The following is a 22,514-nucleotide window of genomic DNA, read 5'->3' on the forward strand; positions in this document are numbered from 1 at the left end:
GGTATAACATCACTGTAATGCTATAATTTGTAAGAAAAACATATATATATTTAATATATATTTTTTGTTCTCTGCCTGGGTCACAGCTCCCCAAACCCTTGGAATTTCCTAAGTGTTGAAAGTGATAAATGTGTCTTTTGTAATATTAATGAGGTACCTTTGGGAAAGCACTTAAGGATGGGGGCTGGTTGCAGTGGAACCAACCACGTGATAAGATGGCTGGAATAGTCAATCCCACCCCCAACCTCTAGGGAGGGGAAAGCGGCTTGAGATTGAATCAATCATCAATGGCCAATGATTTAATCAATAGGTCTATGTAATGAAGCATCCATTAAAACCTAAAGGGCAGGGTTTGGAGAACTTCTAGATTGGTGAACACATGGAAATTTGGGGAGAGTGGCATACTTGAAGAGGACATGAAAGATCCTTGCCCTTTCTCCATGTGGTGCCTTACGTAACTCTTCCATCTGGCTATTTTTAAATTACATCCTTTTATAACTAACCCATGATCTAGTAAGTATAATGTTTCTCTGACTTCTCCGAGCCACTCTAACAAATTAATTGAATCCAAGGAGGGGGTCCTCAGAACCTACAATGTATAGCTGGTTGGCCAGAAGCACAGGTGACAACATGGACTCAACATAGACGTGCTATTGGTGTCTGAAGTAGGGGTTAGGGGGCAGTCTTGTAGGACTGAACTCAACCTGGGGAATTGGACACTATTTCCAGGTAGATAGTGTTAGAGTTGAATTGAATTTAGCTGATGTCCGAGAATTGTTTGGTAGTTTGAGAACTCCACACCGCAATCCAACATACGCATATTGGAACTGGGTCCAGAACACTTAATCACTTCTAAAATAAAACAATGAAAATCAACTCGAAGACAATATCAGATTAAAAGTCAGAGTAGGAAAGGAAGGGTTCTCTAAAAAATTACAATCTAGAAAAAAAAAGCAAAAGGCATTTATTTTCTAAGTTAATGTCATATTTATATAAGTCTAACTTCTGGAAATAACTCACAATTGTAATCTTTTTTTTTAAATGTTTTATTTCATGCTTTTACTAAAATGAATAAAGTAAGAAGTGGGGTTTTGGATAGCTGCCATCCATACTAAAATGAACAATAATTAAACTTGTTATTAGTGTTTTTAAGAGCATGCTAATGTTACTCATTAAAGACTGGATGGATTGTTTTTCAGCCCATGTTCCATGGTGGTTGCATTTTATTATGTGGATATTGGCCTGGATGCAAATGACACAAACTGTCCTCCCAGAATACTCATGGAAATGAAATGTGTGTACCCAGAGGTGATCTGGGTGAGCAAAGTCTGGCACTTAATGAAATCAACAAAGAGCCTGTTTGTCAAGGGTAACTTTAAGTTTGTGTAAATGATGCTCACCTCCATAAGAATGATGAGGTGATTTTATCAACAGTGATTTTACACTTGGAAGAGGTGATTAAACACCACTGGTCTGCTGCTCCCATTAAGGGAGAATATTTTTACTTTCAACCTTGCAACAAAGCTAAGGTTTATGCTTCATTAGGGAGTCTATAGTGACCAAATGATGTTTCATTTGCAGTTCTACCATCCATCACTAGGTTTAAAATTTTCAGTTCAAATTGAGCATAATCTACTTTTTCAGATTACTTCTAGTTCACTATTTAGGGTGTATTTGCTCTGCATTATTCTCAGTGGAGCTCATACTGTTTATGTTTCCAGAACTTTTTAAGACTCATTCTTGAATGAAGATTAGTAAAAAGCCATCGCATTTCCTCCAAAGAGTGGCTATAAGATGAATAATGGATCTGGGAGCTCAGATTATTAAATATTAAACCATCCTTCTAGATTATTAGGTTCATATCCCATTTTGACAGGGACAAAGCTAGCCTTTAAAAGGACCCAATTTCTCTGGTCAAGCCCTGTGAATCTAGTTTTATAGGGTAAGCAAGAATTATCAATGATTTTATTTTCATTTAATCATTTAATTTCATTTAATTGAATTATATTTAGGTCTCAGTCTCAAAAGCCTGGTAGGCTGATGGAAATTTCCAATCTTTGCAATTATTGGTGTATCACCTTCCAAGGTTTCTGCATAATTTAGAACATTTATAGAGAAAGGGTATGGTTATATTACAGTCTGCTATGAGCATACCTGACATACTCATTTACAAGTCTGTAACCCAGCAGCTATTTAGGTCATGTAGGCACCTGGGAAGGTATGCTGAGACTGGGCACCTCCGGAAGTCCACTTCCAAACTCCCTGTTCCCTCCAAAATCCATTATTTCCTCATGTGCACCCTCCAAAACTCCAGTTCTCAACACAGACACAGGATGCTCAGCCTTTAGAAACCAAAATCCAGAGGGGAAAATTTCTTACAGGAAAATTCTGCAGTTAGTCCCAAATACAAACCTTCCCTGAGACAGAAGAGCATAAAAGATGCCTAGATACTTTTGGGAAATGTGGCAGGGGAGGATTTAAAGGGGGGGGGGGGTTGGAAAGAAAAAATAAATATTTCCCGAAGTTATTCTTCAAACACGTTTGTTTGCATGGGCTACATACTGTGTTCTAAGGCCATCACAAACTTTGATGCCAATTTCTTGTAAATTTAATGGAAAGGTTTTCTTTAGATAGACAAAAGTACAAGAAGAGGCACTGTATGGATTGAAAAATAACAAAACAGTTCGTTTTTCTTAGGGGTGGCACAGCTCCACCCAAGGGATTATGGTTTGATGAACAAAAGTGGGTTCACCTCTGAGTCATGCTTTCTTGTCCAAATGTTCAATACTGCCTTTCTAGATTTAGTAGTAATCATCACCATCACATAATCATCACCAACATCTCTATAATACCTGATTACTTACTGAGTGCCAGGCACTGTATTTAAATTTCACTAAACTCTCAAGATGAGTCCCCAGTGAGGATTAAATCAAATAACACTAATATGTGCGAAGCACTATTCTAAGCTCGTTTTAAATATCATTATCTCATATAATCTCATAACAATTTTATCAGGTAGGAAATACTATTATAACCTGATGAAGAACTGAGGCATACAAAGATTAAGTAAGGTGTTGAAAAGTTGTCTGTAGACCCATATGATGTTTTGCTTTTGTTTTTGTTTTCGTTTTTGTTTTAATGTGCCATCGGCCATCAGCTCTTAGGAACTAATAACATAGGATAAAGGAGATTTTTTAAAAAGATAGTTAAAGTTATTTTATACATGGCTATATGAATGTCCAAAGTGGACAGCTCATCTGTGCAAAAGGATATGTGTGATACTGTGATTTATAATAAGAAATATATATTTGGTCTTTGTCCCAGTTTCTGACGTAGAGCTCCTAAAACCCTTGGTATTTCCTAAGTGATAAGAGCAACAAAGGTGTCTTGACAGTCATAACAAGCCTCTTGTTCAACCTCACCTGAGTTTATGGTAATGAGATGACTTTTGGAAAGTACCTAAGGATGGGGGCCTGTTACCAGGAGAACAAATTGGGAGGTTAGAGGGCTAGAACTTTCAGTCCCAACTACCTTGACCTCCATGAAGTACAAGAGGGGCTGAAGGTTGAATCAATCCTCAGTGAGTAATGATTTAATCAATAATGCCTATGCAATGAGGCTTCCATAACTCCAAATAATAGGGTTCAGGGAGCTTCCTGAGTGGTAAACACATGAAAATTCAGAGAATGTTGTGTGCCCAGAGAGCATGGAAGCTCCTTGCCCCTTCCCACACCTTACCCAGTGTATACCTTCTGGTTGTTCCTCAATTATCCTTTTATAATAAACTGGTGATCCAATAGGGAAATGTTTTCTTGAGTTCTGTGAGTCTCTCTAGCAAACTGAATACAAGGAGGTGTCATCATAACCTCTGATCTATATAGCCAGTTGGTCAGCAGCATAGGTGACAACCTGGACATGGGTTTGGCATCTGAATGGGGGGAGGGAGGTCTTGCAGGACTGAACCCTTAACCTATGGGATACCATGCTATTTCCAAGTACAAAGTGTCAGAATTGAGGTGAATTACAGGACTCTCAGCTGGTGTCAGAGAATCTCCTGGTGTTGGGAAAAATCCATACTTTTTTTTTTTTAAGATTTTATTTATTTATTTGACAGACAGCCAGCGAGAGAGGGAACACAGCAGGGGAGTGGGAGAGGAAGAAGCAGGCTCCCAGCAGAGGAGCCTGATGTGGGACTCGATCCGGAATGCCGGGATCATGCCCTGAGCCTAAGGCAGACGCTTAACGACTGCGCTACCCAGGCGCCCCGAAAAAATCCATACATTTGAATTATTATCAGAATCATTAATATGTTATCATATCAGAAAACAATTACTCTTAGTATGTGAAATATTTAAAGTTATTTTTTTCTAATACCCATTAAATACAAAACTGACTCATCCTATCAGTGGTTTCACTGCTCATACTTAATTATACAATGTTATCCTCACTAAAACACTAATGAAAATATGAGGCAATCTAAATAAATTATATAATATTAGAGGCTGCAAAAACTGTGACTATATTAACACACAATCCCTAAAGGTCAGAAAACTCCACTGTCAGTACTGATAGGGAGAAGTATTGGATATGTAAAACATGATGGAAGATAGAGGACATATTCCAGTGTTTAAAGGAAGCCAGGACTCACCCCTATAAGTGGAGGTGTTCAGAGACATAACCGCATATTCACATGAGGCACATTCAGGAAAGGCGAGAGCAAACACTGGTCAAAAGAGAGTTAGTAAATCATAAAAGCAAGTTGCAAATAACCTTGAAGGTCATTTTACCTCACACTCACCCCAACAAACTGAAAACAATGGTAGAAATATTGGCAAGGGTCAATTGTGAGGAGCATCCTTGAATATTAATTTTAGACTTGTTTGTATAGTTTACTTTTAGATATCGTTTTTAAAATTTCAATTTTGCATGTAAAAGTGATGTATACTCCTAATGAAAATTTCAATCAGTAACTAAATGCATATTTTTGAGATTTGTTTTTTACATTTACTTTTTTTTTTAAGATTTTATTTATTTGAGAAAAAGAGAGACTGCACATGAGCAGGGAGGAGGGGCAGAGGGAGAGGGAGAAGCAGACGCCCTGCTGAGCAGGAAGCCTGACACCCAGGACCCCGAGATCATGACAGAGCCAAAGGCATATGTTTAACAGATTGAGCCACCCAAGTGCCCCCGATTTTTACATTTACTTCTAAGGAGAAACTAAAAATTTGAGGTACAGCCTTCCAGACATTTGCTATACAAAGACATGTATGTATACATGTATCATTAAAAACAAGACAAAAGGCCCAAAATGGAGCCGCTTACGCTAAGCCTGAGTCACCAAACTTTTGTCTCCTCCTAGAAATAAATTCTTAAACCAGCCAATCAGTAACTATCAGGTCAGCACAGTGAGATAATCTGACTGACAGATACCTGCTGTCTCCTAAAGGAAAGTTACCCTGCTACAACCAACTCACTTTTTGCTGGTGTAATTCCACTGTCCCTGTTCCTATTTGCCCATGAAAGTATTTCATTTTCTACAGCTCCTCAGAACTCTGTCCTATTAGATGGGGTCCTGCCAATTTTTGAATCATTGAGTAACACCAATAAGATCTTTAAAATTTACTCAGTTGAATTTTGTTTTTTAACATTATACATATACTTATTTCCTCAACAAAATTGTGTATCTACTCTAAATCCTTTCCACAGTTTGCTTTTTTATTTAACAGTCCATCTTGGCCATTTTTCTATGTTAAGCCAGGTAGATTTGTTTTATTTGGTTACATAGTCTTTCATTGTGGAGACAGAGCATTATTGATTCAACTAGTGCCCTATTGATTGGCATTTGGTTTCAATAAAGATTTCGGATAGACAAACAACAAAAATTTTAAGGAAAATAACTTAAAATATAAATGTTTAAAATATCTCTAAGAGTAGTAATTGTAGTGTGTAATTGATCTAGGATAAAAATATCCCTTTGCACAAATGAACTGTCCAATCTGGACATTCATACAGACTTGTATAGAATAACATTAAAAATTTTAAAGTTATATGCCAGAAGACAGTTTATAACAGGAATCCTTAAGTTTTCTTCGTTTTTTAAAATCATAGATTCCCTCTGAAAATCAGATCAAAATATGTGTATTTTCTTCCCAGAAAATTGTACCATTTTACATTCAACCTCTGCAGCTGAACCCTTGAAGTATATAAGTGAAGAATGCTTTGGGTTAGGGGCGCCTGGGTGGCACAGCGGTTAAGCGTCTGCCTTCGGCTCAGGGCGTGATCCCGGCGATCTGGGATCGAGCCCCACATCAGGCTCTTCCGCTATGAGCCTGCTTCTTCCTCTCCCACTCCCCCTGCTTGTGTTCCCTCTCTCGCTGGCTGTCTCTATCTCTGTCAAATAAATAAATAAAATCTTTAAAAAAAAAAAAAAAAGAATGCTTTGGGTTATAGAGAGCCAAAATTGGAGGCAGTGAAAATCGATGATTATTCCAAGTGTTTAATTATGGTAGCAACAACTGGAATAGGGGAAACAGATTGATGGGATATTATAGGAAAACTATCAACACAATTTGATCATTGATTGCACATGAAGAGTAAGGGGGGAGGGTTATACTCAAAAGTGACAACAAGTTTTTGATCTAAGGTGGAATAATGTTGGCTTTAACTGTCACTCAACAACTTGGTCATACAAGAGAGAAAGAAAGAGAAAGAGAGAACAAAGGAAGGGAAGGAAGGAGGGAAGGAGGGAAGAAGAGAGGGGAAGGAAGGAAAAAGGAGATGTCCTTACCTGAATAGCTCTGATGTCAAATGGTCAAGGAAATCGGAAGGGCAGTTACAGGATCAAGGCAAATTCCTATTTTAAAAATCAGGACTGTACAAGAATCTAATACAAAAGGGCAATTCCACTTCACTGAAAGGAAAGGCCATCCTTCCAAGGAGATACTTTTATTTATCTAAAATATCAAGATGCAGTAGAATCTTCTCACAGGGATTTTGAACCATTGGGTTTCAAGGAAGTCAAACAAAGGTGCAACCAGTAAAACTTCATTTTTTGAAAACAGTGCAAATTGAGACAAGCTTAAAGGAAGCCATTTCATTGATCTAAGGGTATCAATAATTCACGGGTAATGATCAAAAACAGGCCACCCAAGTTCATGTGTAAATCAAAGCTGTGCTACACAGCATCCCATTGCTCTTCATCAGCATTTTTATACACTGCAATGTGTCTTTTATCCTGTGCTTTCAATAATCAAATCTACTGACAGTAGATTTGGTTACAGTTTCTAAGAACAGCAACCCTATGTGTGGTTCTAAATTATTAAACATGATTTCAAAACATAAAATGTTCATTTTTCTTTCTCAAAAAAAAAAACACCTTATAAACCTTGTTGAGAGCTAAATGGATGGTATTAAGATTACAAACGAATGACTGAAAACACAAAAGTAGCTAGAATGGATCTCCTTCTGGTAGTTATAAGGAGAGTGGTGTGGAGACAGAACATGGAGTGCTTCAGAGTTGTTGCTCATCACCATTTGTCAAAAACAAGCAATCCATAGCCTTATATGACGCTGACAAAGATAGGAAATATTTTTGAGCCATTTCTTTTAGCCTCTATCATAGATGAATGGGATACAAGCAAAGAAGTGTGAGTCTGTGTATTTTCCAATGACTTACAGATTTAATAAAATAGAAAGAAAACTCATTTATCCTTTTTATGAGTCCCAAAGTATGGATGTTCATAGATGAATTGTAAGAAATAAAACATCACATCTTTACTCACCACTTTAATTTATTTTAATTGCATGTTTCTAATAGCACATTTGTTTGAATCATTTTTCAGTGTGCTGTTCTTTTTTAGTAGCATTTCCCTCCCTCACTAGCAAGATTCACTATGGAAAAAAATTAACTATTTCTGAAGTACTTTCTATATTATTGTATGAAAAGTCTCCAAGGGTTTGAGAGGTAGAAATTGGTTTCAACACAGCATGTCTTATCATACGTATCCAATTACTCTTTCTTACCTCCCACTACTTCATAAAGTCAGGAAGGCACCAGCAATGAGGTAATAAAAGCCACATCCAAAATGGTTCCCCCAAAAACTGCTGATAAGTTACCTATTATTGCAAATCACACGGCGCATATCTTCACATCTTTTGGAGAGAACTATTAAAAAAAAACCTGAGAACAACAACAACAACAAAAGTTTGTATTTTGAGAATAATCTTTCATTTGAGATTATAATAATCAATTCAATCATAGAACTTACTTCTTAAAGGTAATTTCAGTATAATCAAATTTAAGTTTACAACATTTTAGGGGGGTTTGAGGTCTACAAGCCAATGCTGATAGCTGGGGGTCAAGTTCAAAAACCAAATAGGAATTGCATTTCTCTGTCCTTAGATATTTTCAAGATAGATAACTTCTTCAAAAACATTTACTGAGTTTCTACTGCATGTTAGGAACTTCCCTAGGAGATAAAAGTCTAGCAGAAATGTAAGTGAAAAGTTCTCTGCTCTCTTGGAACTGAATAGCAAACACTGCACCCTGAACAAATCCTGCCCTGCTAACCATCCATATTCTCTTTTTTTCCATGGAAGGGCCAATATACATAAGAAGACCCAAAGGCCACTCAGCAAATTCTGTACTGCATGGTGATAACTTGACTCAACAGAGAGGGGAGCACTGGGAAGGAATTTCAAAAATAATCCACTGGTGACATCAGCTTACGGGCAAATAGAATAGACATGTTTTGCCTATTCCTCCTGATAGACACATCTAAAAATCCTGGACAGGATTTTTACAAGACAAAAATAAGAAGGTTCTGAAAGGTGGAGGATAAAAGGCAGGCCAGCTAGGAACCGAAGACCTGAGTAAAGTCATGGGGGTAACCTCCCTGAGTTTTCTTTTTGCACTACATGCCCTCCATTTGGAGCATGCCAGAAATACCAAAAGGCACAGAAAAAAGCCCCACCGAAGCCCATCCATCTAGCCGAAGGACCAGAACAATGGAGTCCTAGCAAGGCAGAAAACTTTTTTTTTTTTTTTAGATCTTATTTATTTGAGAGAGAGAAAGAAAGCATGAGGGGGGGGGAAGAAGCAGAGGGGGAGGGAGACCGAGTTGGGGCTCAGTCCCAAGACCCTGAGATAACCTGAGCCAAAGGCAGACACTTAACCAACTGAGTCACTCAGGCACCCTTAGAAAACTTTTAGACAAGAACTGCTTTACTTAAGTAACATACTACAGAAAAATACTATGGCCCCATCCACATCCACTTGAGCAGAGGAACTAGACTTGACCTCATGAGGCCATTAAAAAGGTGCCCTAACACCCCTTTAAGGAGAGTATCAGAGAAGGTCAAGTAGGGTGGCCAGCCACTAAAGATCACCCCACTGTAACATCAGTGAAGAACACAAGAGGAGTCTGCACTTCTATCCTCTTTCTCCGTACTGTGCCAGTATCAGAGGATGACAGTACAGTTAGGATTTTCACTATCACCCAGCACCAACAGAGTGACCTCCAACACAAAGTAAGTGGAGACTGTAGGGGTTGCCCAACTCCAAGATACACCCGAGCAGTAATGAGAAGTACCCTTTTCATGTATCAACAAAGACTGAGAAACCTGAAATTAGAAAGCTGGACCACTACCTCAACATGACTGTAACAAAACAGTGCCCTCTCCCCTTTCTCTCACTGGAGCTGTGTCAAAAGAGCCAATGGAAGCAGAAGGTGTAAATAAGATCCAGAGACTCATAACATAATACAAAAATGTCCCCCTTAAAAACAAGTTATTCATCATACCAAGAAACAGAAAAATCTCAAGCTGAATGCCAAAAAATAAAAAATTGATAGATGCAAACACCAAGATAACAGAGATATAAGAGTTATCTGACAGAGTATTTAAAGCAACCATGATAAAATGCTTCAACGAGCAACAGACAAACCTGAAACAAATGGAAAAATAATCCAGCAAAGAAACAGAAAATCGCACCAAACAAAAAAAGGTGGTATTAAGGAAAAACAAATAGAAATACTAGAACTTCTCAATAACTGAAATGAAAAGCTCAGTGAATGGGCTCAGAACAGAATGAAAAAGACATAAGAAAGACTCAACAAACTGGAAGATAAAACAACCCAATCTGAACAACAGAGAAAAAAGTAGATTGAAGAAAAAAAAAATGAACAGGGTCTCAGGGACTTATAAGACTATAGCAAAAGATCTAATATTCATGTTATCAGGGTTGCAGAAGGATAACAAAAAGAGGCTGGGACTGAAAAAATATTGTAAGAAATAGTGGCTGAAAACTTCCTAAATTTAGCAAGAGACATAAAGCTATAGATTCAAAAGCTGAGGAAAGCCCAAAAAGGTTAAACCCAATAAATGCACACAAAACACTTCATAATTAAACTTCTGAAAACTAAAGATAAAGAAAAAAAACTTGAAATCACCTCAAGAAAAACACTACCATACTGCTAGGGGAGAAAAAAACAATTTAAATGACCTGAATTTCTCATCAGAAAACATGGATGCCAGAAGGAAGTGGGACAATATTTTTCAAATGCTAAAAGGACTCAAAATCCAGAATCTTATACTCAGTGAAAATATCCTTCAGGATGGAAGGGGAAACCAAGACATTCTCAGGTGAAAGAAAATTAAGAAAATTTGTTGCTAGCCAACCTACTCTACAAAAACAGCTCCAAACAGAAAAGAAACAATTAAAGGAGAAACAGAAAAGAAACAATTCTCCAACAGAAAAGAAACAAAGAAGACAGCTTGGGACATCAGAAAGGATAAAAGAACACTGTAAGCAAAAACATGGGTAATAAAATAGACTCCCCTTTTCCTACTGAGTTTCTAGTTACATTTCATGGTTGAAACAAAATTAAAACTCTGTCTGGTATAATTCTAAATGTACTAGAGGAAATGCAAATTAAAACTATAATGAGTTGCCACTACATACCTGTGACCACACCAAATGCTGGAACTCACACACTGTCACTGGGGATGTAAAATGGTATGGCCACTCTTAAAACAGTTTGGCCATTAGAAAGCCAAACATGCAACTACCATATGACCCAGAAATTGTATTTCTGAGCATTTATTTCATTGAGCTACTTATGTTCACACAGATACCTGTACATGCACGTCTAGAGTAGCTTTCTTCATAATAAAAATTCTGGCAACAACCCAAATGTCCGTGGTGCATTCGTGACATGGAAAACTACTTTGCCACATGAATTAGAATTAGGGAATATGTTAATCCCACAAAGTCATAAACTGGGTGATTTTATTTAGACAACATTCTGGAAACGACCAAATTCTAAAAAAGGACAGCAGATTATTGATTTTTAAGAGTTAAGGACAGTAAGGAAATGCAAACAGAATGGGTGTGGCTATACAAAGGCAACATGAGGGGTCCTTGAAGTGATGAAAGTACTCTGTGTCTTGATTGTAAAATGTCAGCATCCTATTTGTTTTATTATATTGAAAGATGTCACCAATGGGGAACCTGGATAAAGGATACATGGGCTCTCTTTGTATTATTTCTTACAACTGCATGTTAATTTACAATGATGTCAAATAAAAACTTTAAGTAAAAAATTATGTACTTGCAGCAATCTGATTAGTAAACATGAAGGTAAGGCTGGAACTACAAAACTGTCAGTTTGTACCCATCATGATAAAATTAGATCAGGCGAGATCAAGATGCTAAGCTTACTGGGAAAAGTTAATGAGGAGCAGGATATCTTCATTGTCTTAAAGTGTCTCTTCACAGACTATCAGTTGCAAGTCAGGGGGAAAAAAGTAACTACATATCGGAGAAACCAGGAAACACCTTGACTGTGTGATTAAAATTATCATCAAAAATGAATTTCAATGGCTACTGTGTACCTGAGAAGGACACAGCATCCCTGATGTGGTACTCTAGCTGAGAATGAAAACTCAATCTAACCATGAGAAACAACAAACAAAAAACAACAAAAAATGCTCTATTACAAAAAAAAAAAAAAGAAAGAAAGAAAAAGAAAGGGAAACTGTGCTGTTCAAAAATGTCAATGTTCTAAAAAACAAAGGGCATGGAAATGTTTCAAACTAAGGGAGGCTAAGAAAACAAGGCAAAGAAATGCAATATCTGATTCTGGACTGGCTCTTGGGAAGACAGGGTAAGGGGTGGATTCTATAAAGGATACTACTGAGTAGCTGGCAAAATTAAAAAATGCACAGGGGTGCCTGAGGGGGGCTTAGTTGGTTATGCGTCTGACCCTTGATTTCAGCTCAGGTCATGATCTCAGGGTCTTGAGACCAAGCCCCACTTCAGGCTCTGCACTCAAGGCCAAGTGGGTTTGAGGTTCTCTCCCCTTCTCCCTTTGCCCCTCCTCCCATTTGCTCTCTCTAAATAAATAAATAAATGGAATCTAAAACAAATTGGAAAATGCACTCTAAGTTAAGGTATTATATCCATCTAAATTTGTAAAGTGTGATAAGAGAATATCACTATTAGGAAATGTACACTGATATATCTAGGGATACGTGACCACAACTAATAATGTAAGTTACCCTAAAATAAGTCTAAAGTAATTATTTACATATACATAGGTATATATAGAATTATTTACATATTTATACACATGCGTATATATTAGAAAAGTAGAGGGAGGGAGGGAGAGAGAGAGAGAGAAAGAGAACATATGACAAAGCAAATTGACTAGTGTTAACGTAGGTAAATCTGGGTAAACTATATGTGATTTTTCTTCATACTATTTTTATTATTGCAAATTTTGTAAATTTGAAACTGTTCTGATAGTAAAATAATAATATAAAACTGAAGAGAAAACACTACTCTATTTCCAATCTGGTTTCAAGAGGAGGCAACAAAACAATTCTGCTTCAATTGCAGGTAATAGAGCACACACACTAAACAAATGATAGGGAACAGGAGCAATTTCAGGTACTTTGGATCTATGGATTCCAACTATGTCACAGAACTTCATTTCTGTCTCCTTCTTGAATCTGTTTTCCTCTGTTGTCTTCATCTTTTCAGATACTTACAACCCCTGCTGTAACAAAGGAAGTGCCCACTCCCTCCTAGATTTAAGTGATCCTTACAGCTAGTGATTTCAGTAAAGAGAGTCAGCATGTCTCCTAATAATTTCAGAAAAAAATAAAAATTAAAATGCATCTCACAGACATGAAACAGTTACTGTCTACTGCTAGTTTCCACTAGAGATGCAAGGAAAAAAAAAGTGTCCTCACACTTTCTTTCTGATTGTGGCAGCCAAGATTGAATGGGGAAATATAGGAAGAACAATTTTTTGTAATTAAAATTTAATTATTTATTTAAGATTTTATTTATTTGAGAGAGAGAACGAGAGAGTACATGAGCAAGGGCAGAGGCAGAGGGAGAAGCAGACTGCCCTGCTGAGCAGGGAGCCTGACGCGGGGCTTGATCCCAGGACCCTGAGATCATGACCTGAGCCGAAGGCAGGCACTTCACCAACTGAGCCACTCAGGTGCCCCCGTAATTAAAATTTAAAAAGCAAACGAACTAGGGGTGTCTGGGTGGCTTAGTCAGTTGAGCATCTGACTCTTGATCTCAGGGTCATGAATTCAAGCCCTGCTTTGGGCTCCACTCCGGGTGCATGGAGCCTACTTAAAAAAAAAAAAAAAAAAAAAAAAAAGCAAACAAACTAGTCTCTATGCTTTCAATGGTTTTGCTCGGATTGAACACCCAGGACGAATCACCATGGGCAGTGTGGTTTGGTGAGTTGATTGGCTGGGCCTGACTCACATAACTACCTATGAGCCATGGGAGCAGGGCTGCCACACAAACCACATGACTGAGGGGTAGAAGAGGGGTTCCTAAAAGAAAATAAGGAATTCACTTATTATGTAAGAATAGGCAAACAATAAAAACAAGAAAACCCCATGACCACCATTCAAAGAGCTTTACTACCCTATCAAACTCCAAGATCCCCTACCTCTTAACACCTTTCCTCATAGCAGGGTCTTTTGTCGGGTCTGAAGTAGAGCCTTTGTGTTACAAGGCTGCCCACAGCAAGAGCTCAAGGTCTACTTACATGTTCCATAAAGACCCACTCTGTGAACACAATAGCCTGGGGGCTGGAGGAGTTAGCACTGCAGGAGCTGAGGAGTAGGCCAACCATTAACTCCACAGGCAGAGGCTTGAATAGTTCGTGAAATTTATGACATTCATGAATCCACAAGCAGTCTGAGATTTTTCCTCTTAAATTGGCAATCTATAAAACCAAAGCTTCTGGATAAGACCTGCAGGTAGTTTATTTCAGTTGAAAGTTGTATTGATTTTAACATGTACATGTAGTACATTTATCATATGATAAATGTATAATATGTGAATATTTAATAAGCTTTTGAAATACACTGAAACTATCAAATATTCATGAATAAATATTTAGACTACCAGAAAAATAGAATACATTTGCCAAGAAAGGCAATATTCTTTGTTGGGGGGACTGCAATGTTCATCTCAATATTACAAGGACATAAACTTAATTTAAAAACTTATTTTTTTTAAAGATTTTATTTATTTATTTGACAGAGACAGCCAGCGAGAGAGGGAACACAAGCAGAGGGAGTGGGAGAGGAAGAAGCAGGCTCCCAGCGGAGGAAGGAGCCCAATGCGGGGCTCGATCCCAGGACCCTGGAATCATGCCCTGAGCTGAAGGCAGCCCCTTAACAACTGAGCCACCCAAGCACCCCAATTAAAAAACTTTTTAAACTTAATCTTAACATTTTTATCAGGTTAAAAAATGTTTAAAAAATTCCTATAGAGTGTATTATTTATTGGCAACAAGACCAAAGACCTGGTTTTGAGCTAACTAGTAAAATGATTTTCCAAAGGAGGAGTTAGTAAAATAGTTTTCTGAAGGAAGAACCACAAACTTTAATCAGCAATGCAATAATGTGTTTCTTATTCTTTCCATAAAACAGCATTTAAAAATAAAACCTTCATCCAAATGTCAGAGATCTATGATAAATAGGCACTGGCTATACAAACATGATTGTCCAAATACAAGATATTTTAGGTCATGGTCCATCCAGAATAAGGAAAACAAAATTATTCCCATCTCCAACTAAAATGTTTTTTGTCCCAAATGTTTCATATGAAAGTCCCCAAAATGGCAGTTCTAAGTGGTAAGAATACAAATAAACAAAATAAAATGAAAATTTTATAGTTAAAAATAAAAGTGAGGGCAAATTCTCACACCTCACAACTGGGATCACATTTATTTTACCTCTTTCTATAACCACAAAATTAAACTATATATTCCTGTCCTCCTTTCTCCATTTTAGCCAAGCTCTGGGACTGCAAACAAGAATATCTGAGGACCTGGAGAAGTTCTGCAAAAATGACCAAACTAACATTTTTCTAACCAGTCCATATGGGACACTTACACTTTACCTGCCACTTCTTTCTAAATTTCTGCAGACTTCTGAAAGATAATCACTAATCACTTCTCAGAATGGTGATATAGATGAAAACAGAAGGTAAGGTAATTACATCTGAGAGATGTAATTTGGCACAAATGGATGAAATAATTTCAATTCAATAAGTATTTTCCTAGATTTGCCACTTAAATGCCATCTTCAAAGCTCCTTGTAGCTAAAGAATCCATTTGTTTAAGCGAAAGATACTGGGGGGCACCTAGGGGGCTCAGTTGGTTGAGGGTCTGGCTCTTGATTTCAGCTCAGGTCATGATCTCAGGGTTATGGGATCGAGTTCTGCATGGAGCTCTGTGCTCAATGCACAATCTCCTTGTCCCTCTCCCTCTGCTCCCGTCTTTCCCTATCTCTCAAATAAATAAATCTTAAAAAAAAAAAAAAAAAAAAGATACTGGGCTACTCAATGCAGAAACAAGCACTGATAATTATGGGAAAGGTTACCGTCCACATACTAGTTAGGTGACTGATGAGGTGGACTGCGACTCTCTTCCTGGGAATCAGAATGTTGGTAATTATCTTGGCCAAATAAATAGTCTGGTTCCCTCAGGGATCTTGACTGCAGAACAGAGAACACCGAACAGGCAAACGCAGCAAGAGGAAAGAAGATACTGAGAAACAAGAGAAAGATGAGAAAGAGATTTCCTAACCCATAGGGAATGACTAAGAAGGAAGAGGCATGGATGGGTAAGGAACTATGGACAGATGGAATGGTATTTTCAAAAGCCATGGAGCTGCTTAGCTTGCTTCAGAAACTTAACAGTAATTAGAACTTGTGTAGGCACAAACTGAAGGACAGAGTTTCAGTATTTCCTTCTTTTATTCAAGACCTCTGAATCGTGACTTCCTATAGGACTAGTTCTTGGCTTACTTTTCTTTACCATCCATGGTCTTTTCTTAGTGATTCATTTTGTCTCAGGGCTTTAAGCTTATCCTTTCACTAAGACTTTTCAAATATAGATCTCCACCCCAGATTTCTCTTCTGAGTTCCAGACTCAAATATTCCCCTGACTATCTGACCTCTCCATTTGGATGTCACACTGGCACCTCAAGTCAAAAACCTCAAAAATGGAATCTAGGACTCCCTCTCAAAAAAAAATTAAAATAAAATAATAAATTAAAATAAAATTAAAATTAAAAAAATAGTACCACCTCTTGACAGTAACACCAGAAGTCTAGGAGACGTTTCCTCACTTCTCCCTTTCCCTTGCTCCCACATTCACTGTCATGCTATATCTGCAATTCATATGCATTTCACCATCTCCTCTTCCACCAGCTTAGGTCAAGCTACTGTCATCACCCAGGACACCAGAATAGCCTAAGTGATCTCTCCAGTTTCCTTCTTACCTCCATATTCCATTCATATATTCCACAGTATCCAGTGTTATAATTTAAGAGATAACAATAGCTACTACCACCATCATTGACATGTATTTGGGTTTAAAATAACTGTACACTTTCCACATGTTAACTCACGTAAATTACCCTAACCCATATCACGCCCGAGTACAACCCGTCCATGTATTATGGCACTTAGAATAAACATAAAAGTAAATATATGCCCCCTCAAAATCCTACATGAAGAAGTCAGTGCCTGCTTCTCCAGTCTCAAATCAACAAGCCCTCTCTTCCTATTCTCAATTTATACAAGTTTCTCAATTTTCAGAACCTGCCAAGTTCTTCCAGACACAGTTCTCTGTGTCCTATATTTCCTCTGCTAGAAGCCTTTTCTTCAGACTCCTTGCCTTACTGGTTTTTTTGTAATCCTTTAGGGTCTAGTTTCATTACTACCTCCTTCTACAAGAATGCCCTGACCACTCCCCCTGAAATAGCCCTTACTTACTCTCAGCCATATAACCTAGTTTACTTATTTCATGGTTCAAGCCATAATCAATACCATTTCCATTATATAAACATATGTTTAATGTGTCCCCCACACTAAAATGTATGCTCTGTGAATGCAGAATTCTGTCTTGTTTTCACTTGTCCCCCTGGGTTTTTAGCATAGTCCCTGTCACCTAGTAGGCACTTAGTAAATATTTGTGAAGCAAATGAAGTAAATGTGTTTAAGAATTGGTCAGGATAGATCAGTAATAATGAATCACCCCCAAATCTCAATGGCTTAACCCAAAAATAGGTTTATTCTTGGCTCACAGAACAGTCCAAAGTAGGTCAGTGGGGCTGTTAGAAACTCCATCATCTTCAACATGTACCTGCCAATTTTTTTTAGGCAATGACATCCAGTTGGCAGATGGGAAACAGGGAGAAAAAGAGAGAAAGAGAGAGTAAAAGTACACCTTCTCTTAAACTCTCTAGGCATAAGTGGTACATGATACTCATGATCATATTCTAACATCCAGAACTGGTCACATAGCCACAGATGTATGCAAGGGGCTATGGATACATCACTTAGCCCCATATCCAGGAAGAAATGATAGATTTAGCAAGCATCCAACTGTCCTCTTCTACTCCGTAACATGTTATTTTACTGCTTATGTCTGCATCCTCTAACTCCATTGAGATGTGGGTCTTCTTGATGTCAGGGACCCTTATTCTGTCCTGTACTTACCATTTAGGCCAAAAATAAATACTTTTCTATTAAAAACTTAATATAGTTCACTGACTGATCAAAATGAGCATAACAAGAGTGAACACATACTCAGCTTGCTGGCAAAAGACAGAATCCTGGAATAATCAATATACCTTGTTCTAAATTACTTCCTTGAGTAAATCTTGCTTGTACTTGCTATGTAATATTGAGGAAGTAAATCTGCCTGAACCTCATTTTTTTTCCTGTCGAAAGGTACTTAGAGGGGGTGCCTGGGTGGCTCTGTCGGTTGGGCATCTACCTTCAGCTCAGGTCATGATCCTGGGGTCCTGGGATTGAGCCCCAAGTCATTGGTCCCCCTGCTCAACAGGGAGTCTGCTTCTCCCTCTAGCCCTCCCCACTGCTTGTGTTCTCTCTCTCTAATAAATAAATAAAATCTTTTTAAAAAGGTACTTATATTACTATATCACAGCAAATTAATGGATTTTAATGACTTAAAATACATTTGTAAGTATTACATACTATGTGATGCCCAATTATCCTTACAAGCTTAATTTAGAACCAGGACATATAAACCTTTTATCTTTGAACAAAAGTTGAAAGACTGTATTTCTATTATTTATATAGAAAAATAGTGACTGAAGCTTGCATAAGGGTGTCTTATAAGTAAAATAATAAATGAAAAATTATATTTGTATTTTAAAATTTAAGCTATTATCTTATATGTGTTCATATGTAAGAACTTTTTCAGGCAAGTTTTTGCTTCACTGAAAATAAGTTTAATGGAAATTCTCAGTGTTCAGTTCACCCAAAGACAAGCATAGTTTTCATACCAGACCTTTCAATCTGAGAAAGGTTTTAATTCCTGAATTAAATTATCTCCTATTAATACAACACAACTTAATTGGTTAAAATAATATTAGCATCTCTGAAATAGAATAACATAATAGTTTTGTTTCTATTTACAATTTAACATTACTTTGATTATGCTAGCTTGCTTTATTTATCTCATTACTGGCATCATTATATCAAGGGCTCAAGGTAAACTCAATGAAATGTGATTTCCAAATTTCAGAACCTAAACTCTAATATGTTTCAACCATACTATTGGCAAGTATTCCTGAAAGGTTTTATAATAAAAAACTAAAATAGATTTACGAAGTATTTTTTAATCTTATAATTTTTAGAGGACATTCACATTACTTCATTTGATTTTTACCAAAATCCTAAGTCAAGCAGCCTATACAGGTATGTAATTTTCCTCATGTCCTTTTACATGTGAAGAAAATTTTGCCCAGAGATGCAACTGTGATCTAGCTATTATGTAACAAAACACCCTAAAACTTACTAGTTTAAAGAAAATAAACTTTGCTCATGATTCTTCAGGTTGGTAATTTAGTCTTGGGCTCAAATGAATGGTTCTTCTAACCGTGGCTGGAATCACTCATATGACTGCAGTCACCTACAGGCTACGAGGAATACCAAAACACACAGTTATATGACATGCACTCTTCTGTGTTGTTGCATGCATTACTTCAATTTGATTTATAACTGCTGATTAGTATTCCATTACATGAATATATTATAATAGGTTTATTCATTTGCCTACTGATTGCATTTGGATTGTTTCCAATTTGTGCTATTACAAATAAAGCTATGATGAACATTTGTGTCCATGAATGTCTTAGCATGAATACATGTTTTCTTTTCTCACGGGTAAAGATCTAGAAATGTAATGACTGAATCATACAGCAGAGGTAAATTTAAGAAACTGTCAAACTGAGGGGTGCCTGGGTTGCTCAATCAGTTGTAAGCATCTGACTCTTGATTTCGGCTCAGATCATGCTCTCAGGGTCATGAGATCGAGCCCCTAATCCGGCTCTGTGCTGGGTGTGGAGCCTGCTTGAAATTCTCTCTCCCTCTACCCCTCCCCACCCCACTCATTCTGTCTCTCTCTCTCTTAAACAAAACTAAACAAAACAAAAAATTTGTCAAAATGATTACAGTGTGGTTGTAAGATTTTTCTATCCCCACCAGCAGTGCAACAGAATTCGAGTTCCTCTATATCTTCCCCAACACTTAGTTTGGTTGGCTTCTTAAAGTTCTAGACATTCTAAGAGATTTACAGCAGTTCCTCATTGGGTTTTAATTAGTAATTTCTTAATGATGTTGAGCATCTTTTCATTTGCTTATGTACCATTCACATATTATCTCTGGTGAAGTGTTTATTCATATGCCTCAGTCATTTTTTTATTGACTTGCCCTATATTGAAGTTAAGAGATTTTCTATAATCTAAATATAAGTACTTTGTCAAATATTTGTTTTAAAAATGTTATTGTTTTCCCAGTCTTTTCATTTTTTAACAATGACTTTTGAATAACTAAAGCTTTTAATTCTGTTGAAGCTCAACCTATTGATTTATATTCTATTGTTATTCTTACTGTTTATGTCCTATTTTAAGAAATCTTTGCCAAATTCAAGATCAAAAGATTTGCTCCTACACTTATTTCCAGAAATGTTCTACCTCTAGCTCTTAAATTTACATCAACAATCCGAGTTCATTATTATATGTGGTGTGAGACTTTAAAACCAACCACATCAATAATTACATTTAAGTGTTCCAAAGAAAAGCCAGAGAGTATCCAACTAGATAAAAGAATAAAGAAGAACTACGTATTGTCTACAAGAAAGGAATCTTAACTAAAAAGACAGAGAGCTATACTAAAGGTAAACGGATAGAAGATACACCATGCAATTAAGGGTATATGTAATAGCAAACAAAATAAATGACAAAAGACAAAGAATATTATCAGAGAAAGAGGAATATTTCATAATGATAGAGGTATCAAATTATCAGCAAGTTACAATTCGAAATGTATGTACATGAAAAGGAAACAACATAAGTAACATATTGGTTTAACCTAGGAGTATGAATAAAAATTATATATAAAAATACTAAATAAATTGAACACTAAACTAAATAATAATATGCCATGCAAAAGAAAGGTTTGTCCCAGGAATGTGAAGATGAATTCACATTAAAAAGTCAGTAAGTCCCATCAAGTTAATAAATTAGAGAAGAAGAAAAAATCTGACACATTTTAAAAACAGTAACATAATTTATAAAATTTAGTGTTTATTACTAATTTGGCTAAATACAAGATAAATCTGTAATTAAAATTATTAATGCAAACCAAGAGAATATATCAACTTCAAAGGGAAAACATTAAATTAAAGGTAGTAGATAAGACAAAGATCAAGTTATTATTTTTATTCAACATTATTCTGACGTGTCTGGCAAATGCAATACCAAAGAGTAAGAAATTGGGTAAATAATGTAAGAACATATAAATATTTTCAGATTAGTCCATTAAATCCCTGAGAATAACTGACGAATGCATTAATATTGATAAGAATTTAATAAGATATTTTGAAAAAGCATTCACAAGAGTATTTTTTTCTATAGAGCAGCAATAAAAAATGAAAAATGATGCCTTAGAAACAAAGTATGATCCAAATAATATACAGAACTTCAAAATACACAGAATTAAAACTCACCACAAAATATTCAAACCAATATAAAGCAAAAGATAAGCCATTTTTGTTAGATATACCATAATCCTAATTGGAAGTGCTAATATCGTAGGAATGTAATTTCTCCTCACACTTTTTTAAGAATTTAATGATCTTTTGATCAAACTCTCAAAGTGATTATATGGGGAAAACATGGCAAATTTAAAGTTGGCTTCTCAAAAATGCATATGCCAGAATTACAAAGAATATTAAAAAGCAATTACGCCCAACAAACAAAAAAAACCATAAAGCTATAATAATTAAGCATGAGATTGTAGATCCATAGACATGAAGCTCTGTTTTAAAAAAGGGATTAAATATCTATTTAAGTATCTAAGTATCTGTTGCATATTGAGACTGCTGAATCCAGATATCCATCAATCCATCCAAATAATTTAATCTTATAAAATGTAGGCTAACTTTTCAAACAGTGAGGAAGAACAGCTATTCAATACATAGTAAGTGAACAATTGATTGTCCATTCTGAGAAAAAAAAAATGCACACACACACACACACCTCAATTCTTTCCCCATGCCATAAAACTTATCAAATTAAGAATAAAGTTTGAAAAGTAAAAAACAAAACCACACAAATTTTAAGGTATGGGAAAATTTAGGGAGACATATAAGCTATCTCTTAGTATGTTTAAATGCTCACATTTATAAAACAAAAACTTGAGGAAAAAAAGTATAATATTCCATTAACAAATTACATTTCTGGGAAAATTATTATTACTTGGCTTTGAGGACTATTGTACAAATAGGTGAACTAACGTAAATAAAGCTTAATAAAGAATTTGGCAAATGATGAAAAGTACTTGTTTTTTGTCTTTCACAAGTCACTTCTGGATTTCTATGATATACCCAGGAGGTAACCTTCCCAAAATAAGGCAACCTATGCTACAGCAACTG

The sequence above is a fragment of the Ursus maritimus genome, unplaced genomic scaffold (assembly GCF_017311325.1).
Source record: "Ursus maritimus isolate PB19 unplaced genomic scaffold, ASM1731132v1 scaffold_14, whole genome shotgun sequence".
Classification (NCBI taxonomy): Eukaryota; Metazoa; Chordata; class Mammalia; order Carnivora; family Ursidae; genus Ursus; species Ursus maritimus.